The sequence below is a fragment of the Gavialis gangeticus genome, unplaced genomic scaffold (genome assembly GCF_001723915.1).
Source record: "Gavialis gangeticus isolate Ggan-Ray unplaced genomic scaffold, GavGan_comp1, whole genome shotgun sequence".
Taxonomy (NCBI): domain Eukaryota; kingdom Metazoa; phylum Chordata; order Crocodylia; family Gavialidae; genus Gavialis; species Gavialis gangeticus.
This window is the reverse complement of record NW_017728994.1, coordinates 48,218,763-48,231,009: the sequence shown is the minus strand read 5'-3', so window position 1 is coordinate 48,231,009 and position 12,247 is coordinate 48,218,763.

The following is a 12,247-nucleotide window of genomic DNA, read 5'->3' as shown; positions in this document are numbered from 1 at the left end:
GGGGGGGGGGGGGGGGAAGATATGCTGGAAAGCAGAAAATCTGGTTCTTTACTTCCTTTTCTTTCTGCCCAGTTTTTTTCCTCTTTCCTACACATATCACATCATGGGGGGCTTAAGACATCAAGGGGGATGCAGCGAGTCAGAGCAGACTAGGCTATGGGTCTTAATTGCACAATGTCAGGGGATGAACACACACGAGTCACTCGTGAGGCAAATTAGGATGTGAACGCACAGCACGTCAGCTACTCCACGGGAACTGCCCATGTGCACGCACTTTGCCTGCATTACCCGGGAGATCGTTTAGCCCGCTTCCAGCGAGGGGAAGCTACATCTGCTGCAAGGCAAGAAACAAATGCACATCCTGTCTCATGGAGCAACTTGTGTGTGTGTTCACACCATAAGACTGGAAGAGACCTTCTAGATAAACCCCTTCAATCGCCTGTTACTGCAGGCAGCCACACCACATAATCCCTTTCAGAAATGTATCAAGCTACATCTCAAGCCATACACAGCACAAGAGCTTCATTTATAGCTCCCATTTACATGTTTCTAAACATCAAAATCCTTCATATTTTTAGATGAAGTCATTGATGCACGGCCTCTGTTTTAAAAGTCAACTTTCTTTTTCCTCCTCCTGCAAAGTTTGTGCAAGAGCCTTTTGTGCCTTTTTTGATGTCTGGTGCATAGAATAGATAGAAGAAATTTCCCATTGTGAAAAAAAGTGTTGCTGCCTGTTGCCCCAGGTCATTAAAATGCCTGCTGTTCTCCAACAGCTGGCAGGTGTAGAGAAGCCTGGCAGGTACGTAGGGCAGCATACATGGTCCTCACTGAGGAAATGATCTATTGTCTAGGTTAAAAAAAAGGAAATGTAATGAGACATCTTTTAAAAAAGAGATGTTCCCAGTTTGATACAAAAATAAGTAGGTGATGAGTGTTAGGCAGGTTACCTGAAGATACAGTGGTCCCCTTAGATTTCGCTATAGCAGTGTTGTGCACAATTTTCAAACTTCCCTTTTATTTTGTCTCTGATAAACAAAGAGGTGTGCCCATAAGGCTCAGAGTCTCCCCAGGATTTAATTCACTATGCAGAAGTCTCTGGTAATAGGCCTTTATCCCATTTTTATTTATTACCATCTGAAACATCCACTTCTGGAAAGGTCATTCCAGCAAATCTAATTAGGTTGCATGGAAATTCCCTATTTCTTCTTCTTTTTTTTTTTCTTCAAAGCTTTTGGCATTTACATCCCTCTTAAAGATCCACTTCTGGTAAATGACTAACAGTGACTCTCCACGAGCAGTACAAAACTCCTTCCTTGGTTCCCTGTGGCCTAACCTCTGTCCGTCTCTCCTTGGACTATAAGCTCTTCAGGATAAGGACTGAAAACAGCCAGCACATTGTGGGCACCATCATAAACGCAGGCAGAATATTAAATGCCATGTATAGCTGAATTGGAAAAAAAAAAATCCTTTTACTTAGATAAAGGAGATCCTGGAGAATGAAAGCTACTGATTGCTTAGGCTGAAGACATGTGGGTAATCCCTATAATAGCACAAGCAGCCTCTGAAAGCAGCCAGCCATTAAATTAACAGTACTCCTGCATTAACTAGATCACGTACACTGTTTATAGTACACCTTTACTTCTGCTTCCAAGGTAGCTTTACTGCACAGGGAGGCCTATTCCCAGAGGCTGCCGAATGCAGCCCACTCCCACGCATTTAAACAGGAGGCTTGGTGCTTTACTGACTGGACTCCGGACAGTCTGATCTGTGGAACTGCAGACACGCAGTGACAGAGTGTGCTACAAACACATGCTCTCCTCTTCTTGATCATTCTGCATTTTCATGTGCATTCAGCATCCACCAGATCCCACCATTTACTATGATCCCCTGCTGATCAGCGCAGGTTTTTGGAGAGGCATGTTGATAGACTGAGCTTTTCTTCCTTCCTTCTTTCTTCCTTTTTTTAGGTCACCCTCTTATTCTCTTTCTAAGCGGTGTCCACTGGAAGGTTAATTACAAAGTTATTACCTGAAGTACAGGTCATCACAGTGATTATCTGAAAGCATAACCTAAATGCATTTACTGCCATCATCTTGCTGTGCTCGAGGCTGCGTTGGTTTGGTCTATTTAAAATGGTTGATGTTGTAATAAACTCTTTCCACCGAACTCCAAGGAGGTGTTTACTGTGGAATGAACTGATCCTCTCACATACTATTGTGGATTTCCATGAGTCTCCTTCACAGCAGGGAAGACACGATGGCAATGTTCAAAATTCACATTGCTGTGTCAGTGCCTCTTGTCGTGCTTCTTTTCCAAATCATTTGCCATTTGAGAGAGTGGTTTGCAGCTTTTGCTCTCTGTTTGCTATTTGTCATCTAGTATGGTGTCACTGTTACACCCCCAGCTTGCTGGATAGGGAAAATGGATTTGTGTCTTTTAATCCTTCCCCATCTACTCTGCCAGTTGCTTTTGGAACATTAAAAGCCTTATATATATTTTTTGCCTTCCCTTTACTCATGTACAAGCCAGCTCATTTTGCTGTGCCTTTTCAGAGCTGGTTGTTCTCTTCTGTTGTATGATGGGCTGAAGCAAGCAGGGCTGCATCTTCAACAACACTGAGGTCATCCATGTGTTCTCCCATTTATCTATGAAACGCCTTCGTTACCTTCCTCATGACTTGCCTCATGGCCCACGCAAATAATAGCGAGGTTATAACCTGCCCCTGCTTTACTTGTCACTGCAAACACTTGGCTGGCGTTGTCACCACTTCTGACTGCCTGCACATTTGACATCATCCTGATTTCTCAGCACCAACCCTGCTAAGTAGGTGGAGTTTTTCGGAGAGAACGTGACAGAGCAGGATGCGTTTGTAATGAATTACAGCTCCATTTTACTACTCAGTGGGCACGTCTACACGTGCACCCGACTGTGCAGCTGTTACGGAGCAGACATTTAGTGCGTGCTTTAGGCAAGGTTGCAGATGAGCTGAAGGGGCAAGATCAGATGGCGTGAGGCGGTGGTATCACAGGTCCTCTGTTATTTTGCAAAGACCTCCAACTCTCAAGTGCCTTGTAAGAGCATCATTGCTGTGGTTCAAGTCCTTTACTACACCTGTGCTCCTCGTCTTCCAGCCGTCTCATCCCAGAAGCACTGAAATCAAGGCCCAGACTGATCACAAGATTGATCACAGCTGAGGTGGGGAGGCATCTCCCATGTCTTTTCCTGTATTTGAGTTGGCACCCTTCCGTCTGCAAAAGACAGTAGGTATCGCAGCCTACGACGTAGGTGGTTTGCAGTGTCTCATGTGACTAAACAGTCCCATCTGAGATTTGCATGATCTGTGGCAGTGGTTGCAAGTGTATGTGTTGTGGTTGGGTGGATCGCAAGCTGCTTGTATCTGATGGACCCTCTTCTCTTCAAGCTGTAGGAGCCAATTTCTGTCGTGGACGTCGATGCCCTGGTGGAGATGATGATGCCACTCATTCCTAATCACTTGCCAGGGTTTCCCCATCATTTCAGATCAGTTCCAAATGCCTTCATATCTCGCTTGCACGCGTCTTTGTAACGAAGCTTGGGACATCCTGTTGTTCTTGTTCCCTCCAATAGCATGTCCTTGGGTATACGCCCATCTTCCAGTCTGCTCAAAATGGCCTAGCCAGTGCAGTCATCTCTGCATAGGGCTGTCACACTCCTGTATTTGTGGCATGGACATGCATACTGTGACGCTAATTTAAAAGGAAGGGAAGGGGGCTTCACACCATGCAGATGAATCCAACGTAGCTCTTTCCTTCAGGGATAAATTACAGAGATTTACCTTTGCTTACTGCAGGGCAGGAGCAGACAGATGAAACACTTGAACCAGATTAGTTAACACTCACTCCTGGACCAGTATGTCCTGTAAACCAGTGGAATTGTGCATCTCCCCTTCAAGTGAGAGCCCATAGGGCAGAGCAAAGCAATGGTGCCCTATACAAGGGCAAAGAGGAGCAGGGGCAAGGAAAGAAGACAACAGCGTGTGCATAAAGCTCTGAGTTTTGTGCCGAGAGATCAGAGTGCCCCTTAACTTCCTCTCTTACTTGAGGCATCTCCTCTCCAAGCACTTCAGAGTTGCCAGGGACAGATCTTCAATATCATGGACCATGATTCATGGTGCGCCTTGCTTTATTTTGGCTGTCCTTGTAACATGCCTGCTTATCTACTACCTTATGAAGTTAGGGATCTCATTGTAGCTCTCTGGCCCTGGAAAGAGGCAATTAAAAAAAAACAAACCCCAACCCTCCTCGCCCCAAACCCGCCCCCCCAAAAACCCACTGCAACAACCCCAAGTTCTCAGACCCTCTGAAATGAGGTCCTCCCCCAGGCATGGCGGAGAGACAAAATGCTGATGCTACCTGGGATACTCTAGTCTGCTTTCTGGAAGCCACCACTTGCATCCTCTGCTGTTTCTAGAGAAGCCATTCAAGACACTTCTGAGCTAATCACTTCCTTTGGGGAAGTGAATTTCCATTTTAATTAATTGGATAATTCAGAATTACAGGGATAAAATTAACCAGCAGCCTCTGGTTGCTGTGCCACCTTGGACCATTGTTTTAAAAAACATGATATATATATTTGTTCTGAATGTGCTCAGAGCTGATGCTAAATCAGGATGATGTCACAACGACGGACAAATAACATCATTATGGACAATGGAGTTCCCTACCTTAAAAGGCCGAAGCCTGACCCCGCAGGCGAGCGTCAGCCTGAATTCCAGCTCAACAGCCGCGGATGGGCCCGTGTGCTTTTCAAAACAAGCCGCTTGTAACACCGAGATGAAAACCTAACCCAGCGAGGAGCGGAGGAGAGCGCGCGTGGCCGCAGGGGCTCGTTTGAATAATCTATCTGACCGATCTGCTCTGTTCTCAGAGCTCCTTGTCTGCGTGATGGATGATCTGGCCACAAACTGAAGTCAGATGCAGTTGCTGATAAATGCACATGTTTCAAAAGGAGAGTGATCTTCCAGTGTTCGCACACACCTGGCTCTGCCTGCCCCGCTATCATGATGTATGTTGTCACCAGAAACCTGGCGGTGGTATTCGAGCCACCGCAGACCTATCTGCTCTTCATTCAGGAGTGGATATGATTTTTGGTGCCTTCATTTTATGTACACCTCAACACAGTGACTATTTCTAACCTGAACGTGCCCACCTAAACGCCTGCTGAGCTCAGTGGGAACGGTGGTCTGAGCTATAAGATTTAAGGCTGGGATTGGCAAGAAATGTGGGCGTTGAATTCAAGAAAACCTTCATTTTAATCACATTCCAAGCAAGTGAGACTGCCCCACCACATTTGATGAACAGGCTCAGTGCTTAATTACTTTTGCATCCTATTTCTGGTTTGACCTTGTTGAGCCTCCGAGTTGCAGTCACTGGATCTCATCATGCCTTGGTCTATTCAAGTAAACCAATGCAGATGTCTAAGACTGTGAACAAGCTCCTTTAGTAATGCAGGTCTCACCACCCTTTGAACTCTCTTCAGCCTTTCAGACTTCACAGCAGATCCCGATGTACGTATGGAACGAAATCCGAAGGCGTCTCTGATGGTTTCCTGTGCACGGCTCAGGGAGACAGCACTTTCAGTTAGCAAAGGACCCAAGCGATGGATGTGTTTTTGCCACCATACTGGGACATACAACCTGGGAGCCTGAAAATCTGAAAAAAATCCAAACCCCAGCCCCACGTGGGATGCGTATGGCTAAATAGTCCGCTCAGATCAGTAAGCGGAGGCTGAAGCCAGCAAGGATCACAATACAGTCAGCTCAGAAACTAGCAGCGGCGGAGCCAATGTGTGGGTGTTTTGTGGCTACTGTTTCTGGCTTAGTACCTCTCAAAAACTAACCAAAAATCACAAAGCCATGATTTATTTCCAATGAGCGAGAATATTTCCTGACAATTCTTGCTAGTAGTGTATCACAGGGGAGAGGACAAGCTCTGAATGCAGAGTGGAGCAAGCTGTGCTTAGAAGAACTGAGTCAGCTCAGCCAGAACAGGAAGATTTGTCTTCACCAGCTGTAACCCGTCTGTCCAAGCAGCACTGGAGTCATTATTAAATAGGATGCTCCAAGGGAGAGGTTGGACCACAGTAGAGATACAGACCTCTCCTCCTTGCCCACCGCAGAGTTATTCACTTGAGCAAAGCCCTGCAGCCCCAATCCCTCCCTGTGCCGAGGGAACCAGCCCTGGCAAAATCCCAGCCCTATCGAACTCAGCAAGACTGCTGCCATTGACTTCAGCAAGTCCAAAGCTTGAAGCCCTACAGAGCTTAAGCAGAACGCAAGCATGGCATGGACTCATGCTCATCATCTGCTTTGAGTCTGGCTGGAAGGCAATTAGCTTAAAAAAATTTTTAAAAAAATACGAGGGTCTTGTGCGCAACACCTTGCTCTTGTATACCATAGCCCGAAGATCTCCATGCACTCCATTATTTATCCTGTGGTGCCAGGATATAGGTTGCGGCTGATTGGGAAGGCTGTGCCAGATTTTCCCCAGCTTCATGCTCCTAGAAGAAGTGACAGGCAGGCAGTGCAGAGATATGACCCTCTATCCCCAAAGCATGCAAGTGAAAGAGGGACAGTGCAGGGATATGACTCCAGCTGCACCTTGTAGCAATCAAATGACCTGTACTGAGCAAGTCAGGAGCAGAGCTGCAGCCAGGACCAGGTACTACCCCCACTTCCAGAATCCCTGCTGTGCTCATTACACGATACCACTATTTCCATATTAACCAGTTTCTAAAGCCTATTGTGCGATACAGGAACGGAAGGCACGTGGCCTCGGCTGGCTAAAGTACACTCGCGCGCACACGCAAGTGCATTTGTGATGGAGGGGCTCCCAACAGCAAGGCACAGCCCAGGTATTACAAGCCAGCCCCCTGCAAAATGGTTCAGCTCGCTGATCTCCGGCTCAGCCCAGAGTGAAATTCTCATCTCGGCAAACCCAGCCATGCATGAACAGGGAGGAATGTTTTCATGATCTCCACTGATGTGCACCTCCTTATCTAAAATGAGAATCGAGCCCTCGGGCTTCTAAATAATTGTTTTCTGATTTTGGAGCCCACAACATATTTTCTATGGCGTCCCTAATACTCAGCATCATGTGACCCTTGGCAGAGAGACTCTGTCAGCTAAGGAGAAAAATCACTTAAGGAGGAGACTGAAAACAGGAAGGAGCTCAAAGAGAGAAGCTGTGACAAGAGAAGAGGCTTCAAATGTGAAAGGTCTTGAAGAACAGACAGATGTTAATGGTTTAGGGAGCAGCAGCAATGCCTGGCTCTGCATTCGGCAGGAGACTGAGCTCATTTAGTGAATGTGGTGTCTAAAAGGGGTTCTCTTCCAGCGTGCTTCAGCAGATGAAGATGGAAAGAACAGAGGGAGCTGATGGTTATGAGGTCAGAGGGAGGGAAGCCACGGAGACGTCTGACTGTCAAACAGGGAGCTCTGAATGGGATGAAGAGATGGACCTACAGCCAGAGAAGGTGGTGGCAAGCTGCAGCAGGGAGGAGAGGGGCTTGTTATAGGGAGTGGGTCTATAAAAATGAAGGTTTGGCCCCAAACACCTAGTACAGGACTTTACCCCCCACAAAGATGGTGATGCATCCTGGAGGGAATGACAGGGCCATATGACTAGTCAACAGCACACAACAGGAAACACCCACACCAGAGCCTGCCATCACCCATCCACTTCGATCGTAGACTTCCCAGTCCCGTATCATACAAATCCACACTGGAGCTCCTGGGTGAGAGCCATGTACAATTGCCTTTAGTCGTCTTCATGACTGCAGCATCCAACTCCGGACTGCATCCCACAATGGGGATGTCCACCACTCTCAGGAAGCTGTGGATGTTTTGCATTAGGGAGGATGCTTGCGCAGTGCTTTGCTGCGCATAGATGATTTTGGCTGCATCCTGAGAATAAGGCCAGCAGACAGGAAAGTCAGGCTCTAAATCCTGCTGCCTGCATTACTCAGCTGACCCCAAAGTCAGAACAAGTCTCTCCTCATCAAGTTCCCCATTGGTAACCATGAGAACAAGCATTGGGAGATGCTCTCCACTGGCTTCAACCATGGTGACAAATGAGCAAGCTTGCTGCCTGCTTTCTGACCTCGCCAGGCCCTCGCAGCCACGTGCAATAGGATCCCACCTCTTTGGGCCAGAACAATGACACTGAGACTGCCACAGGTCTGGCCCGAGGGACGCTTTGATGCTACCAAAGGCTTGCTGACTACAGACAACAGTGGTTCCAGCTCCAGCTGCACCAGGGAGAGTCCAGGATAACAGCCCCACGGTGGCAGACACAAGCACGTATCCACTTCAAGGTGTTTACAGCAGCAAAGCTGATTTCTGCAAAGACATGGAAGTGCTTCCACTTGTCCCGAGGTAAATGCTTCCACACTAAGGGTTTGGCCAAGTCAGGTATTCTAGTAGAAAAATCACATCCCTCCCTAAAACAAATACAGACATAAGAGCCTGCGTGTCGACCAGTGCTTAGCAAGGTGCTGGAGGAATTCACCAGGCTTTGCAGGCATCCAGAAATTCATCTCCAAATCACTTTACAGCTGGGTACAATGCAGTACTGGGAGAAGTGGCCTAAGGCAGCCTATTTAGTGTCGAACCCACAGCTGCTTCCCAGTCACAAGTCTTAATCATAAGACAATGCTCCCCTCCCATCTTCATGCCTGGGGTGGTCTGCTCTGAAGTTTTCAGTTTAGAGAAACTCACAAATTAGGTGTCGGATTATGGAGGTGGGGAGATGGACTGACAGGGCTGTGCGTTCGAGTGAAACAGCTTGGCCTCTCCAGAGGGTGCCTGCTCCTTGTTCATCTGGGCCATGGGTAGAGGAACAGATGTCAGTGATGCCCCAAACAAGTCATCAGTCCCATGTGCGAGTCATCAGGACAAATGGTGCTGCCCATGAAAAACAGAAGTCTTCCCATTGAGAGGTTTGGGGAAGGATGTTATTTTATCTGGGAGAAGGGCAAAGTGATAAGGAGATCATCAAATTCAACGTGTGCACAGCACTTGAAAGATGGGCAGCACTGTAAAAACATTATGAATGTAGACACAGGGGTTAGCGATGGGAGCACTTGTGTTATACGCACTGATACAAATCAGGGCACTAAATTCCACTAGATCATAGAATCACAGACCGTGAGGGTGGAAGGGACCCCGGGAGGTCACATCTAGTCCAACCCCCTGCTCAAAGCAGGACCAGCCCCAACTACATCATCCCAGCCAGGGCTTTGTCTACCTGGGGCTTAAACACCTCCAAGGATGGAGAGTCCACCACCTCTCTGGGGAACCTGGTCCAGTGCTTCACTATCCTCCTCATGAGAAAGATTTTCCTCATACCTAACCTCAACTTCCCTTGCTGCAGCCTGAGCCCATTGCTCCTTGTCCTGTATCTGCCCCCACTGAGGACAGCCCAGCTCCATCCTCTTTACAGCCCCCCTGCAGGGAGGTGAGGGCTGCTATTCAATCCCCCTCCGTCTTCTCTTCTCCGGACTCAATCAGCCCAGGTCCCTCAGCCTCTCTTCACCAGTCCTGCCCCCCAGCCCCACAATTGTTTCCATTACCTCCACTGGACTCTCTCCAACGTGTCCACATCCTTTCTGCAGTGGGGGCCGCACAACTGGACACAGGACTCCAGATGTGGCCTCCCCAGTGCCAAATAGAGGGGAGGAATCACTGCCCTCCGTCTGCTGGCAGCGCTCCTACCGATGCAGCCCAGGATGCCGGTCACCTTCTTGGCAACCAGGGCGCACTGCTGGCTCCTGTTCAGCTTCTTGTCCCCCCAGGTCCTTTTCTGCAGAGCTGCTGCCCAGCCCGTCACCCTCAGCCTGCCCCGGTGCAGGGGATCGCTCCATCCTAAGATGAACTGCTCCTGCAAATGATCAGTTTTGAGTGTTTCAAAGACATGCTTTCAGGTCAGAAGGTCTGTTATTTTAGAAGGTGCTGATGCACGGCAGCGCAGATTTTCATCGTGATCTAGAACAGCCATCAACTGGGAGAAGCAGGATCTGCATGGAAGTGGGCACCATCTTGGGAGAAACTTTGCCAAGGACGGAAAGGAATGGGAACGGAGAGAAGCTTTTTTCTTAGACAGGATTCCTAGTCTAGTGAATAAGGCACAGGACGAGGAGTCAAAAGATCCGGGGTCTGTTCCACACCAGCACATTCACTCTGTTCCTGAGCCAGTGAAAAGATTGAGCCATATGGAAAGATTTCCATTGACCTCAGTGGGATCTGGACCAGGGTACGTGACCTGCTGACCATATATTCAGTGCTGCACTTTGTTGATCTGTGCAGCGGGGATAGATGCTTCCTTACCCCTCTTCTAGTAGTGCATGGTACGTGCAAAATAGTTGCCTGATTAAGCAAGAATACTCCCCGGGATGGAGCAGAAAGCCCATCATAGTCAGAGGTTTGACAAACACACCCATGAGAAAGCTATAATGTGCGAGGCGGGTCCAGCCACGAGCAGATCTAGGTAAGGTACAGGCAAACGTCCCGATCCTCCTCCCTCCTTACATCAGCACAGCTGAGTTGACAGCAACATAAAGTTCCTCCCGTTTTACAAAAGTAGAAGCTGGAGATTATCCAGGCTCCAAATCTTCATCTTGAAATTGTGGTTAAATATAATGGAACCAAGTACCCTCTTATCCTGGCATAAGTCCACTGACTCTGGAAGAATTGCTTCAGGGATTGAATTGACTTAAAGCACCACAGGATTGCTCGAAGACCCCGGGGCAGTACAGCCTGGAGTCTCTCATGGAAATAGATTTCTTCTAATCTTCCCAGTGTGACCAAATACAATTCTTTTCTCTTCATGACCCTTTATGCAAGAAAACAAGCTTTTACATAAAAAAGCGCTTGGGAAGCTTCTTCAGTTGCAGCAAGTTTGGGAAGGGAACCAGGAGAAAGCCCCATTTCCCTGCTCAATCATCGCAAAGGTTCCCCATGAATATCGAAGCAATAATGTTCTCCTACCTCCAACCGGAGAGCACTTCCCACCAGACCCATTAGCAAGCTGAGGTCCTTCACAAGAACCGACATCAACCGAGGGCATCCCTGAGACGCAGCAGCTTTCCCCCGCCGGTAGAAAGACGTTTCTGAAACGAAACGCAGCAGTGGAGAGAGGAGGAAAAGATGTCACAACCATTTAGCCCTTTTCTTCCTCTCGCTTGTGACGGCTCCTGCTGGAGCTGTAACTTCCTCTCAGCCAGAGCCGTCAGTCTGCTTGGATGCAATGAGATTACTTCTGTGCACCTGTTCTGCCGGCGGCCGGAGAGACCGACTCGGGGGATTGGCAGATGATGGGACTAAAGACTCTGAGAAAGAAGTGCAACTCTCTTGCCCCTCTGTAAAGAAATGCTGTAGAAAAGCCCGGTCCCTGACTCCCACTCGTCAAGAGAAAAAGGCAAGGAGACAGCAGCTAGGCTCCCCGCAGCCTTGTGTGATCCCTTACACCTTTCTCAACTCAAGCCCTACAAAATCCTGCCTTCCCGAGTGAACTTAGAGACATGGTTAAACACCCTCAGTCCATGCAAGAGTACTCAGCACTCGCACAGGAGTGGAAAAACCAGGCCTGTGCTCTGCCAAGCTAAAGAGGAGCCCCATGCAGAAAGCAAATCAGGACTTGCCATGGTAGCAAGCGATTTCCAGTGCCTCGGCCAGGATGGTTTTATGCAGGCCTGGCTATCCCTGGGGAGCACTTTCCTGGTCCACGTGCACAGGAGCGGGGAGTACACAACCATTCTGCTCACGTGCTACTCCTTTGCTCTCAGTAACTAACACATGCTCTGCAGGTTGTGTTCAACTTCCACACCATTGGGCCAGAGGGCTCCAAAAAAGTACTTAAAAAGTGGCTTACAACCCGGGAGGAGTTTCTTTTTCTTTTCCTCTTTGTAGGATTAGTAAATGCCCACACAACATTAGAGGTGAGCCCTAATTACACAGTTCATCCCTGAAACCAAAAGCTTCCCTCAAGGCTCAGCTACATTTAAACCCAGTCTGATGCTTTGTTTCATGTTGTATTTTAGTGCAGGAGGATTGTAGGCCAAAAGGAACCCATCTGTCTACACCAGAAACCATCAGGGCTGAATGTCTAAAATGAATTTACGGTGGGCCTGATTTTCAGCTGGGGTCATGGGTGCTGAGCAAGCCAGGACCGCTCTGTCCATTTTGCTTCTTAGGCCTGGCAAAACAGAGAGA